Raw genomic sequence first — 20,850 nt, forward strand, 5'->3', positions numbered from 1 at the left:
GTAGCTCAGTCTCCGTAGAAAAGATGCAGGAGAAAGAGAAAGAGTCCGGTGGCGGTAAAAGTTCCGACAAGAGAAAGAGGAAGAAGATATCGAGCAGAAGTCAAAGTTCCTCGGAGAACGCATTAGTGCCTAGCAAACTGATCTCTCTTTCACTGTCTCTTCTCCTTGCTGCTCTGTTACAGGCAGTCAGGTGTCTGACGGATCTGGTCGAAGACGCGTTCAGGTCCGTCAGCTACGACAGAAGCGGTCTACTGCAATAACGCTATTCGCAAACGGTTTTCGTCCGGCACGAAAGCCACTCACAGAGCGTAGTATCATCTACGAAGATGTCGTGTAAGAATGGTAGCGTTAGATGGCACTAACTACATTTATTTTTCGTCGCACTAGACCCCCACTTCGTATCAAATGTTTCTCACCCAAGACCAGATTTCTGTCAAGTTAACCAGACACCGTTTTACTAAACCCAGGAATCTCTTTTTATCGATGTTTAGAAGTTTTTTAGAATTTCAATCTGATTCTAGACTTTCTAGTCTTCTGAATGTGATTAGCCGTCGCACTATCGCGTGAATCCAATGTTAAGATACGATCCAACTGAATTTTCAAACATAGACATTAACGATAGTCGAGAAATATAGCAGGTGTTTGTTCTATTTTATTGATCAACAAGATTCATTATCGAGATACATGAGATAATTGTCAGTAACGAAAAGCATAGTCGCCGAGTACTGATCTATGTCACTTATCCACCACCCATAAATGTTTCCTATACAGTCTTCTAATTATCAATGATGAAAAACTAGTCATCGTATCCAATCAATTACATCTTCTTCTAGCGAGATCACCTTTCCAGAACGTCCAACGAAACTGGTCTTGGGTATCGCGGAGGGGAAATAGGGTCATTCTAATCCAGAGACTTCCGACCACGAAGAACCTATGATTTGCAACCATAAACGTCCAGAAGCTACAGCTGATGTCTGTGATAATCGCTATGCTTACGATCCATAATTATGTTTTTACACGGTACGCTTGCTATACGGGACAAGAAGTTTAATTTTAGGAATGACATGCGATTCATTCGTTAGTATACACGCTCGTTTAATAAGGATCCATCACGATGGCGCGGAAGGGAGACAGACTTTCCAAATTTTTCTTAATACATTTTTTTTACTTTTTTTCATATCATCGAAAATGTATCAAAAGGTGCTACCGCGCGCAACGGTCGAAACGCGAAAAGTTCGCGTACAACGAAGGCGGAGGAGAGTCGTGTGTCCCATTGGGAACACAATCAGAACTTTTTACGAGCTTCCAAGGAAGATGTTTACGGATCGCTAGACGGGTATGTGCCAGAAACAATGACAAAGCGTGAAAACGATAGTGTACGATAACAGAAAGAAGAATGTCACAGATAAGTCTTATTGGTGGCGCAAAGTACGGGCTAAGCATGTTACGGTATTTAGCACCGCGTACGTAACGTTCTAAAGTGCCTAAAACTCGTCGCGTATCACGGGTACGCGAGGTGCATTACATATTTGTCTAATTAAACTTTAATCTACCGATTTAACGCTACTTATGTCTACCTATCGTAACCCTCTTTTTCAAGGTGTAACACATTGCTGAGAGGACTAAACAAGAAGAAAAATATGAAAGAAAAAAAGAAAAAAAAACAGAGAAAATAAAGAAAAGTGAAGCAAGCTGGCGAGAACGCTTACAAACGCGTTGATATCGCTCCTGTGTGTGAATCACTTTCATCCCTCTTGAGTTTTCATCCTTTCCTATCGTTCCACGCGGCGAATGGTACAAACCTCGAAGTTTATACCCGTAGTTGAGCAAATTAATTTTCCTATAGCACAAATTACGAGACTCTCATAGCAAACTTTCCGACGAAATTCGCGAGTTCATTTTGATAAAGTTTATTTTCGTTTGATGTGCCGTGCTCGTGATCCTTAAAGACCTTCAAGATGCATTTTTGAAAAAGTAAAATCGTTGGGATGAATGCGTAGCAAATTAAAAGGATCATCCTGCTTTTGAGGACGGTGATACGGTATAATTAAAATCCCTTTCATTTCACGAACCAATATACATATATATTAAATAAATTCTTTGAGAAATTAACAGATTTGAAATATGATACGAGAAAAGCGGCAAAAAAATTCTATTACATCGCACAGCGACGCTCTTAACCGAAAATCACGTTAGTTCCTTACTATTAGTGTCTTTTTTCCATTAGAGCGCATTTCCTCAATCTTCGCAACGAGATCATCCGAAAAGTTCGCATGACTGCACAGTTCGTAATTCACATCTGTGAAGAGACGCACGGGGCAGCAGCAGTATCGATCGATACCTTCATCGTGTATGGCAACGTGAGGTCGAGGCTATAGGAGAGCAATACTCTAACTTTCGAACGCATACACGTTCCTTGCGATCTCCCATATTAGAGCATCGTTGAGCCTAATCTATGTGAAATTTTCCGATGTTGCATGACCCTTATCCTCAAGATCGTTAATTTCAATTAACACCTAACCTCCAGTGACCGCCACGGCGCGAACGATAACCGATATTCGGAACAACCCGAACAAGGATATCCTAGATATAACGAGATCGATCAATCGTCGACCCTTTAGGACTGAACTCGCCAGATGGTTGATTTAATTGATTCGACGGCTTAATGAATCCCATGTACAATCGTCGGAGGGCTGAAACTTTCGGATGAAAAAGTACGATGGCCACGAGCAATCCGATCACGTTGGATTGACCGGATAAAGGACGACGCTTGATATTCATGCGGACCTGTCTCTGCTGGAATTTTCAATTAAAATCTACAAATCCAGTCCGCGAGCGTGGGACACACTCGAAATACATTAAAACGACGCAACAACAGAGGTGACGAGAACAACTTTCGTCCGAAGCTTTACGACGTTACCAAATGGTTTACGAAGTTCTTGAGCCGCGTCCTGTCCTCTCGTATTCGGATATTGGCCGCGGCAGGGACTGTCTATAACGCGCTGATATTGCCATTTCGTCGGATATTTACTACCGGCTGCTATATCACGACAAATAATATTCTTAGGGCTCGCCTCCCAGTGGAATATCAATCGTTTAGAGTTTAGAAGGTCATCGCGATCCGGGCTCGTTCATCCAGGTCCATGATAGCGACGTAAATACCGCATTTATGGGAGAGCAGACCGGTAGATGTTGCACGAGCATAATGCTAAAATATACCTCCGGTGACAATAAAATCGAACTTCCATCCGGTGGATAAATCGCGGCCGGAAATCGCTCCCGGGCGCTTCGACAGCGCGACCAAATGCCTAGCTCGAGGGATCCGTCACGAATTCGAGAGTGCTCGACTGCTTGCAGCATAATTTTCGATTATCGCGATACGCCAGCCTTTGAGGGAATGCAACAGAATCGTAGATAACATTAAAAAAAAAAAATTGTGGAGGGAAAGATAACACGATAAAGAATAGACTGCAAATGTTTGCGTGTTTATGGAAAATTTGAAGATACAAGAGTGCACAGGATGAACGTAATACGCAGGAATACATAAAATATGAAAATGATAGAAGATGAAGATGATAAGTGACATTTTTTATCAAACCCATATTAACAAAATTGTCTGTGTATTTGATTTTCGAGATAAACATGTGTTTTTTCTTGAGCTTCGAAATTGCCAAAATATTGCTTGTCTTAATAATTATATCGTTAGATTTCATAAAACCTGTATATTCGTAGGAATTAGAATTTACATAAACATCCGCAGTCTATTAATGGAACTTGATGGATGATACGAACTGTATGACTTATATAACGGAATCATAGGTCAGGTCATTTGCATGATTTTGTCGTGCAGACTCAGATATCGTTCTTAAATTGCTGTCGTTACTGTCTGAGTTGGAACTGATTGCACCAATTCAACGACTGTCTCGCTAATAGATAGGATGCAAGTTTGTATCTAAATTTTGGCTATGATCGTGAAGAGGAAGTTGGAAGATGTTACTGGAGTGTTTCTACAGTATGTATGTTCTAAATTTGACAAATAATTACTTTCTCTTTTGGAAATTCTAAGTGCTCGATAATTAATACCTTTTCGTTCTTTTTGGTTTGAAATTGACCGTTATAATTTCTATGTCAATAGCTGATAAGCGCGATTCTAGGATGACGTTTATACGAGCTTATCGAGCAGTCGCTTAAAACGACATGTACAGTAATCTTATATCTTGTCGATAACTGGAAATTTATTTAAGTACTTAAGATAGAAGCAATGTCGACAAACTTATGTTAAAAATTACTCCATGACGTGTGTTAGAAAAATACAATTATCTTGTAAATATTTCTTTTTTGGAGAATTCCTTTATATCTCTACTTTTCTATAATTTAGATGACTCGTCTAGTAAACTAACATCTATATATTAATTTTTTATAAATTAAATCATGAATTGATTTGTAAATAAAAAATATAATTTTCTTGTAAAAAAAAAATAACATTTTATGTAGAATTCTTTCACATCCTTTATATATTATATAGATTATATATATTTTATAAATTAGGTCATAAATGAATTCATAAATAAATATTTAAGAGTGTATATGATTCCTAACATACACTCTTTCTTTATATCAATTTATTAAGTTCTTTCTCTAAATCTGCACTATAATCCCTTTCCTCGCGAGATTCGTTAACGCAAGATTCTGCTGTGTAATGCAAAGTATTCTCCTTCTACTCTGTCGTGATTTCACCTCATTACCAACAGCACCACGCAGTTTGCATAACATGTATTTCAAAAAATAATTAAACGAGAATCACACGATGTTCTTTTTGATACTGAGATTAAGATAAAACAATCGTATACACGCGATTATTATTATTAGATCCTCGTGGTAGAAGTGGATTCACGGCACAATTACATCGAAATACAAACGTCAGAGTTGAGGTTAAAGAAACGAAGGAAACCATCTGATTCACGTAGCAAAAATCAACATCGCGATGCCAATATCTTGATGTAATCGCAATTTTTAAACTATTTTTCTCCTCCTACAAAAGATTCTACCGCCCCGTTTTAAAGTACGCCTAATTTACGAGTTGAAGTTCTCTCGAGCAAGAATGCTTTCGAAAATGTAAACGAAGCGATACATAAAAATATTTAAAACTGATTATTTACTCTATAACATAAAAAACTGTCCAGTGAACCTAAATAGTATTCTTATAAAAAGTAGCCATTAAATTTAATATTCAGGTCTAAAATTCGGCGAAAATTAAATATTCCAGTTCAAACTCTTTAAATTCCTTATCGATAGTAACTCAACAGATGCTTCATTCGGTTAACGAGCTCCGAATGAAACGTGGATATTCATTCAACATTAACAGAGGAAAAAAGGCGTGCTTTAAAGAAAAGTACGTCAATTGAATCTCACGAATAGAAAGTCCGACCATACTTGATTTCATCATAACCGCAGCGAGTGAGCTTCCAGCATCCACGAGAGTAATTCGATGCTTTCGACGAAGATATACTTTGCTCATGGTGCTCGCGAAATTACGACACTCGACTAGCTCGTAACGCGAGTAATATGCACAAACTCGACAGCCCGTGTACCTACAAGCGAGCGCAATATGTAGTATCTCTGCGTTACGTTTCAGCAGAGTAGTTTCAGTTAGTCTCGAAAATCCAACGGGACATATGTCTGTGGGAAACATGAAATTAAGTTCCTGTTGAATTTGAGGCTACAGAACATTATTAAGAACCGTGACCTTTTCTCAACTTACAGACGTTATTCTCGGGAAGACACGAGAAGCTTAATGGAAAAATAGTATCTGTGTAATTTTCTGTAAAAGGACATAAATATAGGGAATAATAGATAATATGTGTATTTATTTAGACGTAAAGTATGAAACATCTATTCAAATGTCTTAGATTCTTTAAAAGATTGTATATAGAGGTTACTTAGATTGCTTGCAATATAATTTATATAAATTATATAAAATATGTGTTATCCTATTAGTCTTTTTATTTTACTTTATTTTAATTTAGTTATTTTACACAAACAACATTAATGTAGCTTTCACAGAAAGTGCTACTAAGAAACGTATTGTTCGTCGTTTGTTATCGAAATTTTCTTCCAGCAATCACAGCCTTGAAAATGAAAAAAAAACACTAGACCTCTCATGATTTTATAAAGTCAGAACAAGAACATTTTTTAAAAATTGTATTGATAATATTGCATTTCTCAATGATATAGTACCTAAATTAGTAAATGTGTTCCAATAAAAACCGAAAACATACTTATTTCAATCGATAAGATCGGATTTCTCTATTAAATTTTCGAGACTACCAGGAATTCTTTTAGATTAAAGATTGCATCACTTTTTCCTCTAAATATCACATATGTTTCCTCTCGAGTTATTAATAACTAATTTCCACCACTTTTTACTATTTTATTTATCAGACGAAAATGTCTGTCTATATTGCATTTGCGCTGTATATTATTCGAAATCGAAAAACGAAGTGTGATTTCCCTCGGGGAAAAATGGAGAAAAGGGAGAGAAAAAAAGAAGAAACTGGTACACGTTAGGCTTTTCGACTGGATCAACAAGGGAAATTAGAGAGGGAAAAACGTATGAGCGAAAGTCTTTGATCCCTCACACGGTTGTTGTTTAATGGACTAATTGAAATAATACTATTTTTTAGTTTTTTAAAGAGATGCCCCGCGTGAAACATGCAAACGTTTGCTCGTTTGGTCGCAAGCACCTCTGGTAACAAGTTTAGATGCTAGAATTAGTTATTTGAAAGTTCGCGAGAGAGCAATTTGAAGTTTTCCAAACACCACTTGTGTTCCATCGTCAATTCCCAATTTAATATACAACACATGGAACAAAGTTATTGTTTTATTATTACCGTGCAATTTTGGAAGAGATAAATCATAATTTTATTGATGTATTCATTTGAAAATTCAGATGTTAAATTTACTAAAGAAATAGAAATTCCAACTAAAATGTCCCTATTATTCGAATTTACAGCACTTTTACAATTCTATTTTCATTAAAGCCTGACACAGGCGAATTCAGAATGTCGTTAAAGGAGGTACATTTACGATTTCCGTCGGTATCAAAGATACAAAAAGCTAGATGCTTGCGATCAAAGTCGGTCTGCTTTTCATTCCTTGTTGTTCGTTCCGTTTACAAATAAACAGAAGGGCTGTTCAGAGCCTTTCATGGATCGCCACGTCTTTGAGCTAAAGAGATGTTGACGTCAGAGTCGCTAGAAGTGAGACTGGAGCCGTATAATCCAGAAACCAGATACGAAGAGATATTATTTCCTGGAGGCTTTTTAGTCATTAAAGAAATAAACTGCACCTCTTCCAGCGGTTCAAAATGCAACGTGACAAAGTTCAGTTGGTTACAAATCTCGGGATATCGCGCAGGAAACTATTGTATTATAAATTCACAAAGACATAACGCAAAGAAGTGTTAATAAAACAAACCATATAACGAGCTACATCCTGAAAAATAAAAATATCCGAAAAAATAAATTAAAAATAAACAACGTTAAATAAAATAAGTAAAGTGAAACGAACAAAACGATATACAGCAATTATAAATCTTTTTCACAATAATTTATAATCACTATAAATATCATAACCCCACCTGGACATTAACGTATCGTGTAGTTTCTACTTCTCATGTCGCGCACTTAGAATTTCGTTTACATCGTTCGTTTACTCATACTGTTTTCTTTCATTAAAAATTTCGCTCATTTCCTTAGAAGTCCGGTGGTCTGGCCCATTTTCGTGTCATTTGTCGACCGAATCATGATTTTCGTCTCGTTGTCCAGTTGCTGCCCATGACACGTGCAAACGAATGAAATAACGAGCATAGTCTTGACATCCGTCCGAAATATTTTGCAAGGGGAATGCGAGTGACCTCGGTCAGACTCCGCATGCATCCCAGAACGCTTTGTGCGGTCGCTTGACGATGTATGTGTTCAACGTGCATCGGTATGCTGGAAATCCTGCGGAATTAAAGCTACGTTGACGAGCTTGCATTATCGCGCTAGCTAGTATTCTCTTCGATGAATGGGCGTTCGCTACTGTCTGGCCATGTTCAAAGCATTGTCAAGCTCGCGTTTAAATCGTCTTGGGTGCTTGGCCAATGTTCAGTCTACTCTTCCATTGCATTGCTCTGTCGTTTCTTTACTTCTTTAAATGCATCCTCTGAATTACTATAATGCTGTATAATAGGATAATTATTCCAGTCGCAAATGGATTGTAGCTTTTTCTTACCTGCTCACTTATTCTGTGGATTCACTGTTTCGTTTCCAAATACGATTTTTGTCAATTTTATACCGCAACAGTTTTTAAGATTCAGTAAAGTATTAGATTCGTATAAAATATGTACGTACCAGTTTGTTTTGTTATTTTTTTCAAATGGATTAAGTAACTTATTTATCTCGTCATTTTAAAGCTTTTGGCCTTTTATAAAAGAATTTTGATACGTTTGTCTTTATTTAATAATTACGCGTAAGAAAAGGTTTTCAAGTATTGAAATAATATATTTCAGTAATTTCAAATATCGTAAATCTGTAGATTATTTCTTATACTTTGGAGAAATTCAATGCATATAATACTCAAAACATATACATATATACATAATAACTATATACATAATACACATAACGAGACTAGATTCTGTCAGAATCGGTTCGAAGAGGCATTAACCGTTTTTGACATCCATTTTACAATAGTTTATCAAGATTATTATAGGGAAAACTCGAGATTTTCCGAGGTAAGCAATTCGTTATTTTGTTATCTTGTCTACGTTAGAATCTACACCACCATTATGTGTACTTATAAAGTCTCCGGACAAAAAGCATTGAAAAAATCAAAGCCTCCACTCTGAGCTTCTTTTCATCATCTTTCCTCAAGTTTTGTTCCTATCTTTTCCCCTCATCTTCTTTTTGCCATTTGAAATTCTCGTTTACGTGGGCTGCTTTCTTTCTTTCAGCACACGAAAGTGTCGCTTCAGCGACGTGACTAATGACAAAAGACGACGAAAAGTTCTCGTTAGTGACTAGGACCAAATCGATACATGCTTCAGTCGACATTTCGATGGGAATTTCTATCACAACGTACAGAGCTATAACGCGGGGAACAAAAAAGACGTCAGGGATTATTCGAGAATTTCATTAAATACTGGTAATGGTGCCGCGAATGCCTTATTTCTTCCCGTTACCACTTCCCATTGATTTTCCGACTATTTCCAGTCCGCTTTTTCTTCGACGGGTGCATTTTTGCGTTGAAATATGGGCAGCCATTGACGGGGGACTAATTTAGAAATGGCCGATAAGAAAATAGCTTCGAAATTTTTTGAATAATATTCGAAGCTCTTTTGCCGTAACGCTATCACCTCGATATAGACATATTGTGGTAGAACTGTTGAAGTGAATCGAATTATGTACAGACTCCAGTAAGTAAAATTAGATTTTGCAAACTAAAACAGGCAAAGTAAAGGAAGCTTTGTAAAATTGTATAGATTTAGCGAAATATAAACTAAACCTCAGTGGTTTCTCTTCTCATATGAGACTTTCATGATAGTTTGCAATATATGATGAAACTTAGATGATAACATGGAAATAACATGGAAAATTTATTACAGAGATTTAAATGCTGCATATTAACGTAAAAGCTTGAATAAAAGACTTAAAGAAGATTATACTTTATCGGCAACAGAATTGTATAGATTGTATTTTTAAAATAAAAAGCAGTAGCATGCGCAGTAAAAGGCAAACTATGAAATATTTCCCAATCAACGTGTTCTAGACACGCACGATATTTAAAGCGAGATGTCCGATAAGCAGTCGATCCTTTCATTGCCGCGACGGACGTACCAGTATTCGCGCTTAAAGCTGCAAATAAATGTTCGATACCTTTTATCTTTGCACAATGCTATTGGGATTGTTACTCAATGTGATTGCAACTCCGTGAAATTACTTCGAGAACGAGCCCGCTGTATATTGTGCATTCTCACGCGTTTCACAATCACGTTGATACAAGAACGTTCTGTGCAAATGTATACCATTACGCGGCGACCATATGTCTAATTGATAATTGATAACTTTTATAATGGTAATGGTTTCCAATATAGGTTATCGCTGTATCATAAGCGCTTTATATTAATCTAACGTTAAATTCATGATTGAATTAAGTTGTTTATTCGTTGTTGAATTAGTTGTTATATTTCGTAATATAATATTTCATTCTAAAAGTTTTAGTTCTTTTCTGAAGTATCTCGCAACATGGAGGTAGTAAGAAATGTTTATATGTTTCTCTAACGTGAGATTAATGAATTAATGAGCAAGCTTTTCCCATCTATATTCTCACCATAGCAATTTATTCCTAGGAATTTAATTGAAGACAAAGAGCAAAATAATAAAAAACAAATGAGCAGAATAACAACAAATATAAATTTTCTTTATAGCAAAACACATAAATATTTTAAAAGAATTATGACTTTCATTAATAATTTAAACTAGTCAAAGTTCTAATAAATGCAGATTACGATTCTCTAGGTAGCCTGTAATAAACAGTTATCCGCAGACGTTTTAACCCTAAATCTCCCTTTAGCGAGGGTAGAAAGCTGTCAAACGAGGAAAACTCTCGTAGCGTCCTGTCAGAGAGATGCTCCAGGGTTTACGACGCATATTTTCGAGCCTACTTTATGTCCTGGCACGAAGTGCAGTTAAAATCGTTCGCCAGTCTCGAAGTCGACGCTCGCTAGACAATGTCCACAAAATTTTGGTCTACTATCATGACGAAACTTCCACAAAGGCTATAAAGTTAGAAAACTATTGGATAAACCTTTCTGCTTTACGAATAAAGAAAATTCTGGAAAAACATTACGGAAGTTACGTGGATATTGTTGTCGAGCACGAACCGAAAAGGAACTTACATGTGGAGAGGTATCTAAAACAAGACGAGCTCGTTTCATCGATTGCGAGTTCCAGAAACTTATAAAGATATACCTACCTCCAGATATTTTCATTCAGTGAAAACTTCCAAGAAACGAAAAATTACGAACGAAAATACTGTGAAAATACAACATAGCCGTGAGAACAACTCTAGTGTTATTGGAAAAACGATATCCATCGACATAGTTTAGTCCATTAAGAGCCAATAATAAGTTAATGCAATATTTTATTTTCGATTCTGTTCTAGCCAATTTACTTTATTAAATTCTATATTTCAATTAAGGTTATTGAAAGGAAATTCCAAAGATTTTCTTAATATGTTTTTCATCGGTATTTCTCCTTCCATCTAAATCTTAGTTAATTTCATTTTATAGAAGTCGAGGAAATTAAGTTAATACTTTTTCTTAAAACGTGAAGATACGTTTTCGTTTCTAATGCGTGTAGTGGTCTTCTGGAAAGTATCTATTATTCGAATAGATTTGTCGTATAACAATAAAAACTCAAAATAAACAAAATTACTACTAATTACTACTAATACCTATGGCAATAATCCTAAATGAATAACAGAATTAACGGTAGGTTTAATGTAAACATACATAACCGAGTTGGTAATCTCAAACTTCTAGTCAGTATATTTAAGTTAATTGACTTATATGTTATTTAAGTCAATCTCTCACTCAACTCGTGTTGTCTTAATTACTACTATTAAATTGAACCAGCACGAGAATCGATTCTAATTTCATTTAAACTCTCATCCTAGATCCAATTCCTAATTACCTACCAATTCTGTTCAAGAGAAATGGATGGATTAAAATTAAACACGAGGGAAGAAACTGAAATGGCAGTGAATCACGAGAAGTGTCGTGCTAATGGCACCACAAGTATATCGCAAAAGGCAACTGAAGGGATAATCGACGAACGACTCAGCTAAAATTTCAAGGCGAGAGTGTCGCCTTGCGAGCACGCCAGTAATCTTCGGACAAATTCATCGAAAACGAAGCTTCATCGTGGACGTTGGCGGATGATAATGGAATCTGAGAGAGAGAGAGAGAGAGAGAGAGAGAGAGAGAGAAAGAGAGAGGAGACACCCGAGAAGCTGAGACGAACGCGGTAAAGGAGGACGGGGACGCCGGAAGCAACGGAATCGTTGCTATCGGGAACACGAGCATGATAGGGAATACACACGATGAAAGAAAAGAAGAAACGTGAAGAACGCGTGGAACTCGTCCTCGTAGGAACCTTCAGGTCTACGAGATCGTGAGCTTCGCATTTCTAGGTACGTCGTACGTTTATATTCCTTAAAATACGTCACCTTGCCCCGGCAATTAGAGAGAAGCATGCAAATGGCCCTTGCTAAAGCTTTCTGAATGACGTGGGGAGGAAAGTTCAAGGATACGAGGTTGGTGTGATACGGGGGCGAGCTCATTGTTTAGAACTGAAGTGTAAGAGATAATCAGCGGGACTAGGGCAAACGAACACTGTGAAACGCGTTAATGTTCTAAAGTTGATAGTACGTCGATAACGCTAGCTTCCGGAGGATTTATTTAACGCCAGAGAGTACCAAAGATAGAAAGTGGATTAGACGTTAATTATTGATCTTCTGGAAAGAAGTATGTTTCTTCATTTGATGATTAATTGAATAATTAAGAGGGTCGTGTTACGTCTATTAAGCTGAAAAGTAATTCCTATGGTGATATTTGGAAACTATACTGATATCTTGGCGATTTACGATTCCCCACGAACGCATAAGTATCCACACTCTAATAATTATAGAACACTGCCCCAGTTTTGAAAATAAAATTCGTACCACTGAATTATAAATCGAAATCTCTTGTACAAGTTATAGTTTAATCACAAATAGCGGCGTAATCAAATAATATGATTATAAAAGGGACTTCAGCTTTATTCGCATTACCATAAAATCAAGAAACGAATGTAGCCGACGATATAGGGTACCGCTAATAATTTTAATGAATTTATGCAATCGACACCGCAATCGAATCCCTTGTTAACGTATTTTTTTCCTCGCTATTGCACGGCTCGTTAACTCATTCTCGATTCTATCGATCTGATAAAAATGGTCGTTCGTACTTTGTGACTCCTGTCACAGCTAGTCATTTCTTAGCCTCTCGGGTGGCATGTGCATCCAATGCAAGAGAGCGATGCCTGCAGGTGGTCGTGTTCATCCATGTAAAATGTAAAGAAAGCCGCCGTTTGCATTATTTCACGTAACACTTGCTCCCGGGTTCTATGCCACGGAAATCAGGTTTCTTCTCTCTCTCTCTCTCTCTCTCTTTCTCTATCTTTTCCCCTTTTCCTGGAGCAGTCGACTGGTTCCAAGGGTCGTATGGTATAGTGCTGAAATACTTATTGCACCGTGACTCCGTGGCCGAACTAGTCAACCACGTTCTTGTCCACACACTAAATTGTCCCAGTGTCTGCGAAACGGGCCGAGAAATTTCGTAGTTATTCAGTAAACACGAAACAGGACAAGGGCAAATAGAACCAGAGGACTACGAGCCGTCAAGTACTATATTGCTTGGCGAACTTGCATACTGTACACTCTACGATATAGCGAAATTTTAAATTAAAGTGATAAATCAAGCAACAAGTCGTGAAACACGATTTACATAGAATTGCGTGCAATATTTCATGTTTTTGAACAAAAACTAAAGCAAAGATGAAGTAGAGTTTATTTTCACAGTAGAATTCACGTAGATTTATGTCAATTCATTCGGCAACGTGTAATAACAAGTCAGGATCCGAAAGTAATACAGAAGATACTGTTATACCTAATATATTTACTTATCTATATTATTATATATATTTACATATGTACTTTATTAAAACACTATTCCAGGTTACCACTAAACAGTATCAAAGTTTTCTTGTTCCAATATGCTCCTTAAGAAAGCATACTATAATATTTTAAAAACAATAGTTAATGCAATTTGTTATTGTTTCGAACAAACTATTAAAAAAATACTTAGTTTCCTTTGGAAGTAATAACTATAAATAATCTAGTTGATATAATTGATAATAATGTTTGTAGATTTGTTCATAGATCGGAGTAGTCAACTGGTCTACTCAGTGTTAAGCATTGTCTACCCTGAAGACTGGTTTCTCCCTGACTTCCTCACAATGGGTTCTAATTAATTCCTACACCTTCGATTCCTACGAACATTGGCTTGCTTGAACCTACCCTATACTATCAAACTACTCTTCGGTCGACCAGCTGCTATGAACGACGTCCGCTCTATGATCAGTCAGTGGTCGCATTTGCCAAAACTGTTCCTAGCAATTACTTTGTCTATAGTGGATGATTCTGAGTGTTTTCTTTCGGTTTCAAATACTTCCGTGCGCAATGGTCATCGTAAATCAATGGTGAGAAATAATCCATTAAACCTTAAGGTTCTCGTTGACTCTTGTGATACACTCTATCATGATGAAATTGAGTCTTAAAAGGATCTCCATATTCGAGGGCAATTTTACGAGATGAATGATTGTAGCAGTAATACAACAAAGCTTACAAAAAAGATTACAATTCTGACAATACCAAGAGAATTATTGCATAAAATAAGAAAAATGAAATTCTAACAATAAAAAAGAACATCAAAAATAATTCTAGTAACATATAGAGATATCAAAGAGAGAAACGCAACGATAAACAAGTATTGAGAGAAAAGAGTTTTCAACAATATAAAGAAAGATCTCTCTCTCTCTCTCTCTCTCTCTCTCTCTCTCTCTCTCTCTCTCTCTCTCTCTCTCTCTCTCTCTCTCTCTCTCTCTCTGCAATAGAGAAAAGGTTCAAAGAAAACAATTCGAGGAATATAAAAAGAAACAGCATGAAAGAAATTAGTAATATATAACCTTAGAACTCCCAAATGACTTGTTAATTTAGAAGATATTTCTACGTTGCTGATACGATAATATTGTAATATTCCTCTTGGGAACAGCACAAAAAGAGATGAATCGTAAAATTTCTTCTTATAAATGTATTTTGTCTTATGTATGTAAAAATCTTGACCTATTCACATTTTTCAATCAAACGTTATCTTTTCAGCGACTGACCTTTTCCTTATCTTTCACGTTCAAATTCAAACTATCGATCTATTACTAACCACAGTTATTACTTTCTTCCAAGGATATAGAACTTCACTACCATTAAGAATCTCCTGCTTTGATGTTACCACTATAGTTAATCTCATCCACGTTACAAATACAAGATGTTAGAAAGAAGTTTTTCGAAAGTATCAAAGAATCTTTGAAAGATCTTTTCCTATTCTACTTGATATTTAATAATTATAATAATACTGTTTCACAATATTATTTGTATCATTGTGTCACGGAACCATCTACATCGGAAAATATTCACGATGTTCTACCCATAACAATATGTAATCGTTGAAACGTCGGATAGCACACAATTGGTTACCATAAATCTTAAGGAATTTATTGAATTGCCTAATCGAAACTCATTGCGTTCGACGTGATCATCATGACTTCTACGTGACCGACAGAAATTCGTCGAGATTTTGTATTATTCATTCGTTCGTCGCGCGTTTCGAATCCTGGAAATCTCACTTTAATATTGAGGATTCATTAATAGCGCTTCTTACGCGAATGTTGATTGTTCCGGTTCATGGTTGACATATCGAGCAATTCAAAGAAAGAATAAAATATTCAGTTGATCTAATTCTTATTTATTAAACGGCGGATAAAAATGAAAAATGATATTAACAAAAAAAAAACACAACTAAAATAGTAAAAACTGATAAAATAAAATATATAATCGCGCGCGAGATAACACATGACATTAGATTACTAAAAAGAAGATGAGTCATTTTAGTGATAGAAGAGAACTTTAAAATCAAACGAAGGGAAAATAAGTTTTTATAACTTAAATTTTATCATTTCTATAATTTATAATATTATAATTAATTGAAATGATTGAAAAGGTAATAGATAACTAAAGATAATTCGTTAATTATCTAGCGACTAATCTGCATCGATTATTCGCCAAATTTTACTGATAAAAATTCGAAAGTTCTGAAAAATAGTTGTTAACAAGATATCTAATCTGTTATCCGGTAATTTAAAGAAATTTGTTTGATCAAATAGGTTAATTTTATCTATTAGAGCGCGTGTTTGAATGGTCAAATTTTTGTGCTTGACAGTTGATATGAAAATCAGAGATTGATGGAATGATTGAAGATTAATTGTCGGAAATTATCTTTGCGCGTTTTGATATATACTTTTGTGAGCGAGATATCGGTTATGGACTAAACATACATGCCAATTGGTTGAATTTTAGATCAAATTCCATCAAGTAGAACCGCGACCCAAATTGTACGAAATTTTACAAATTTCGCCCACGCAAATTTCACTGACCGCATATGTATGAGGCTGCTACGTGCTATGCAGATTCGATTAATAATTCGGGTCCGGGAAATTAGACGAGCCAGCGAAGCAGAATATATTAGAATTCAATAATAAACAATGCTTAACAATAATGCTAGAAAGCATTGAAATAAAAATCATTCTTTTAAGAATTTATACATACATCTATGCGTTTTTGAATAATAAAATGCAATCGTATTGTTAAAGAACTGATTAAATTTGTACTTAATTATTAACTTTTTCCGAAGCAATATCTGCATAATTGAAAATTGAATAAAAAGTAAAATAAAAAGTCAATGAACGGAAAAGTTGTTAAACAAAACAGACTATGAATTCATTTATAAAAGTTTTATAGGTATAGCTCATTCTATATCAGAGTATTTATGTTTTCGCCCAATTTTTTTCGCAATGATACGAAACTTATATTTCGAACGAAAATTATCTCGGTAATAACAAGGGTCGAACGAAATGGAAAATAAGAAACGAGGAGAATTTCAGGCAAAACACAGAGTATGATTTTCCGCTACGCAATCGTGATTGACTTAACTCAGGAATCCTTGGGCAATCCTGAAATAGGGTACTTACATTATAATTCAACCCTATAAATCACACCGACATGCCGATATTTTCAGACCTCCACTAAAGTATTACCTACTATTTTCACATATCCATTTTCGTTTTAAATGGAAAATGAAGGCGAGGTAACAATTTAACGGTAAGTACGTATCATATAATGGTACGGAAAAATATTTCTATCAAGTAGAGAGTACAAATAAAATAAACTTCGGATTCAGTGGAAATTGTACATAACAGCCCTTTACCTCAGAAAATTCAGTACGCTTTTGTAACGAAACCTTTTTAAATCTAAGCAAACTGTTTTAAAGCTATAAATATTTGAAAATTTATTTATGTATATAGTAGTCCTCTTAGATTTTGTGTTGTTTATTAAATACGATATAAAGAACAATTTTAACAGTTCCAATGCAAACCTAGACGTCAGTGAAATACAAAGGTTAAGTAATCAACGAAGGAATCTACACTACAGTACGTTTTAGAAGTGTATTGGAGCGATAACAATATGAAAACAAGATGAGACTTCAAAGTTCGAACCATCGAGTATTCGAACCATCTTCTCTGTTAAAATCTGTTTCTTATGCGGTCGGCGTTATGCAAATTACCGTCTCTGATATTTAAAAAAAAGACGCATATACGAAACACACAACGATCGAAATAAGAGATGAAAAAATCTAGTCTTCCTTTAGTTAAGCATCGCAAACAGTATAGCGATATCGAAGTCTGTAAACGAGCCAGGAAAAAAGGAACAAAAGTTAACGAGATCAGTGATTTATAAAAGGGCTGATTCTAGAATATCGCGAACGAACAAACCGGAGCGTGATCGATCTTCGTCTCGTCCATACCAGATCCAACGTACAGGTTCCTTTCGTCGAACGATAAATAATAACCGGACTCTGATAGGTGGAAAACAAACGAAAGTGGTTCCTCCGGAGGCAGGAATAATGGAAGTTGGAAATCCTGGCTGGAAATAGTTCGTGGCTATCGAATCGTAATATCGAGTCGAAAAATAAATTGGTTTCAGCCAGCCAATCTGAAATGGCACTGATTACCGAAAGGCGATCAAGCGGCTGGAAAGAGAATATATTAAGTAGACAGAGCCAATATGAAGCATCGGCGATGAACGAACGTTGGATCGAGCGAATTGAACGAAAGGGACGTCGATGAAACTGTGGCCCCATTACCAGATTGCCCCGCGCCTCGTCGCTGCTAGAGACAGCCCGATATTTCTGATATCTCCATGGATCCACTCGATCTCCGTTGATCGGAAATCGATGAGCATTCAATCTCTTCTGCCATCCACTTCAACTTCGTTCGACTCTACACGCATTCGGATACTTTCGCCGATGCGTTTCACAGGAAATTGGTTCACAACGGGGAGGCTCGCCGTACCCTCGTCGAAAGGAATTATGACGCATTATCGGAACCAGTAGATGATCAGTAATCCATCATTGTATTACGTTTCCGAAATAGGCTCGAACAACTCTTCAGCGTCGACGATTTATTGCACCATGTTCGATTTATGGCGAACCTGCGTGGGGTTACATGGATTTTATAGCATTTTATTACGCATCGTTATTAACTCTTCTATGCGGGGAAGATAAAATTTATCTAACGAATTTTATGTCTGATATAACAGGTTTAAAGATAATACTATAAAACGCCTATAATAAAGGACTTAAGATTCGAATACCTATTCTACAATGTTTGTATGTAATGTGTTCACCAAATAAGTATGAAAGTATATAGCTGCGTTTCTAGTTCAATACAAATCAAAATTAATTTTGCTAAAAATACCTGCGTGTCTTTAAATGTTCCTTATATCAACATAAAAATTAAGAAGAAAATGCATTGTTTTATCGAAATACCAGTAAATTAAACTTAGTGCAGTTAGGAGAACTTATTTCAAAGTTATTTAGATTGTTTAAATATTTAATATGAAACTGGATCTAAATTAATGAAATGTCTTCTGAACGCTTGGCCCCAAAATGAAAACGTTCCTCAACACGCAAAACTTCTAACGACACGTTTCGCCTTGCAAGCATGGCTATATAACGATCCTGAATTACTCTCGATAATGAAACTCGAAGCCATCATTATTTGTTGAATGGTTGTACTTTGAGCACCAACAAGTTCTTTCTCAACGTGCAATTCACTTTAATAACCCTCTTTTTCGTTTAACGTGCACCGTTTCTCGCAGTTTACGTTCCCTCGCGAACGAGAACTCCAACCATACAGCTGGCCTTTTCTGTTTGAACTTTATCTGACCATCGGAGGCGCAATCTGTATTTTAATTGCTAGGCACTGCGAACAATTGAAACTGTTTTGGCGTAAATAATAACAAGAAGAACTGGTATTTGAGCGTAATACTAGAATTCCAGCTATTGTAACCGATCGACCATGACTAATTTGAATGAAAACCAACATCGATTTTGACTTTACTTGATTCACTGAACCATCTCTATCTGACAGTGTACTGTTACGTAACATTCTGATGTAGATTTTCGATGATTTATCATCAACAGCTCGGACCCATTAATTCACGCAACAAGGCCTCAAAATGAAATACATCGAACGTGAAATTTTTACGCTTGAATTTATTGGCACTTGACTTCGTCATAGATCATTTTATGTTGGTCAGAAAGAATATATAGAACGATTCCGAAGATAGTACGGACATTTACGATCGCTTTCGTATCAAGTAATGTAGGTCAGCAGGAACAACTTCTTAATGGTCATAAAGCCGTACGTTGTTTCGGTTTTATATGTTTCAGTCATGCAATAGGCAGAATAGGATGCGCATAAAAACCATAAATCATCGACACTGGTATAGATATGTATAAAACTATCCCCGAGTGAGCTTGTACTACCTTGTTTTCGCTTTCTCTTTTTCCTTTTTTTCCTCCTACCTCTCTCCATCTGTCTATCTGTCTTTCTCTCTCTCTCTTTCTCTCTCTGTCTATCCCTTTCTCATTCTCTTCTCTCTCATTTTTTCATTTTTTTCATGTGCAACGAACAACAGAGGCCAACAACGAGGACACAAATAACGCAAGGTTAGTCAGTCCTCTACATACACATACATTTCAAGGATTCTGCTGTGCAACTCTCTCGCGAGCTTAACACATGGTTTTGTAACGTCCGTTTAAAGTCGACGAACACAGAGACACGTTGAGAAGGATAAAAGTTTCGTCTTGTCAACGATGGCGACGACACTTTCCTGTTCGTTTTAAAGGGAACTACTGTTTTTAGGACTTGGTCGTAGTCGACGGAGAAAATAACGGAGAAAATTTCGTCTAGCTTCCTTGAGAAAACCTAGGAAGAATATTCACTGAACTGAGGATATTCAGTAAGTCACTTGAAATACGATACGTATTCTTATGGAGGTTTCATGTAGGATGAATGTCATTTTTTCAAAACCTCAACGGTATAAAAATAGAAACAATGACGCCTACTTAACATAAAACGTAAAACAAAGGCTGTTTCATTCACGATTAAACTTGGTTAAAAAAAGATGCCTCTTGACCCTTTTTTTTATCGATCTCCGCGTCGTTAAATATAGGGTTGACATTCACCATGAGATTAACTTTATGCAACAACTGCAAGTCGTTTATTTAAAGTATTTGCCCGGTGGTGAGTCGACGAGAAAGAAGCCAGTGCTCGTCCCCATGCCCACTGCTTCACCACCAAGGCAAATGAATTAATTTTCTTGATTGTCTGGCTTAAATATACCGTGCGACGATGCAACCTCGATGCTGAGGAAGCTTATTCCTGGGTCACGCCACGTTAACTGACATCGAAATAATTAAATGGAAGCCGCAATGTAGATAGCCAGGACTAATCATGCCATGCAATGCATCATTGAACTGTAATGAGCAGTAGCTTGAAGCGAATGTTCGGCAATGTATATAAATATGAAATA

The sequence above is a fragment of the Bombus pyrosoma genome, linkage group LG1 (genome assembly GCF_014825855.1).
Source record: "Bombus pyrosoma isolate SC7728 linkage group LG1, ASM1482585v1, whole genome shotgun sequence".
NCBI classification, from domain to species: domain Eukaryota; kingdom Metazoa; phylum Arthropoda; class Insecta; order Hymenoptera; family Apidae; genus Bombus; species Bombus pyrosoma.